The 1,589-nt window shown below is 38.9% G+C and overlaps 1 non-coding gene across 1 annotated transcript; it reads right to left on the bottom strand.

The window, feature by feature from the left end:
- Nucleotides 1–1,225: 1,225 nt before the first annotated feature.
- On the bottom strand, nucleotides 1,226–1,332 carry LOC148544926 (small nucleolar RNA R71). The gene has a single exon (XR_015901781.1). It is a non-coding gene; the product is annotated as a small nucleolar RNA R71 (small nucleolar RNA).
- Between the last annotated feature and the right edge of the window lie 257 nt (nucleotides 1,333–1,589).

Below are 1,589 nucleotides of genomic sequence, written 5' to 3'. Positions count from 1 at the left end.
AGACGTTGTTAGCTAATTCCATACCTACTAGCACTAGACCTTCCCAAGGGAGAGGACTAGGATTTGAGGGTAAGATTTAATTTAATCACCATACTTTTTCTTATTTAGTAAGGGATAACCGAGTGAGAACAACACCTTTTTTACACTACACTTGAGAAGATCCCAACAAGGATAAAAATTTCGTTTAATTATTCCCCCAATCAAGGCCTTTTATTTAGAGTATCAATAATTATTCTTAGTTTATTTTTATTGCTTTAATTTTTAATTATTTTAATTACTCGTTATCAAAACTTAATTTTTCTAAAAACCCCTGGTTAATAAAATAGCACTCTTTCCTGCAACTCGTTGGGAGATGACCTGGGACTCATACTCCCAATATTTTATTTCTAAAATTTGTGACAACCCTTTTTAAATTGGTGAGGCAGATCTTAGCCGGTTAAGAGCTATACGTGAAACGTTGTCCTCTTAATTGAAATCTCTAAATTGGTTAACTTCTGCTACACATCAATTTTTGGCGCCATTGCCGGGGAATTGCAATAGTGTGCTAAATTATTAATGAGTGTATATATTTTATTTTTATTTGCATATTTTATTTTTACTTCTGTTACCATGAGCTATTTGTTTTTCTCATTTAATGACGCGTTCATTTCCTGATTCGAGTTTAGTCCCATTTGATCCTGAAATTGAAAGAACTCTTTCACATGTTAGACGAACTCGACGTCGGTTAGCCTCTGAGGATGGTGAAATGATTATTATCGATCCACCAGTCTCATCTGACGGCGAATCTGAACCTCCATCTGAGAGCGAAACAAGCTCCTTTACTACTGATTCAGTTGATTCACGTGCAGATACCATGGCAGCACCTAGGAGAATTACCCTATAGGAAGTTGAAGCCACAGATTTCACACTACAACCGTATCAAGTGCATCACCCGACTGTAGCTACAGATTTTCAACTAAACACCGCACTGATTAACTTGATGTCCAAGTTTCATGGCTTACCGGCTCATGAGCCTATCAAGCACCTTAGGGATTTCCAGACAGCCTATTCTACTGTTAGGCGTCATGGTGCAGATGAAACTTCTATTCTGTTAATCGCTTTCCCATTTTCTCTTGAGGGAAAGGCAAGGGAGTGGTACTACTCCCAACCTGAAGCAACTGTTACCAACTGGGATACACTCAGGAGAGAATTTTTGGAAAAATACTTCCCAGCTGAAGTCACAGATAGACTGAGAAAAGAGATCTCCTGCATTGTTCAAGTGAATCAGAGACTCTCTATGAATATTGGGAGCGCTTCAATAATCTCCTGGACGCATGTTCCCATCACATGATTGGTAAACTAGTATTAATCAGCTACTTCACTCAAGGCATGAACCCCTAGGATAAGATTATACTGGAAGGTGCTAGTAATGGTTCTCTGAAAAAGTACAAAACCACAGATGAAGCATGGCAACTGATCAGCGACTTAGCTAAGTCCACTAGGAATCACAGACAGAGGCGCAACCATCCTAAAGCTGTTGCAGAGATTTCCTCTAGCAAAGAGACTACTGCTCTCACCCAGAGTATATGTGAAATGACTAACCTACTGAA

The sequence above is a fragment of the Arachis ipaensis genome, chromosome B9 (assembly GCF_059453495.1).
Source record: "Arachis ipaensis isolate K30076 ecotype BB chromosome B9, ASM5945349v1, whole genome shotgun sequence".
In the NCBI taxonomy this organism is placed as follows: Eukaryota; Viridiplantae; Streptophyta; class Magnoliopsida; order Fabales; family Fabaceae; genus Arachis; species Arachis ipaensis.
Note: the sequence above shows the minus strand (reverse complement) of the source record. Positions and strands in the feature narration are given on the sequence as shown.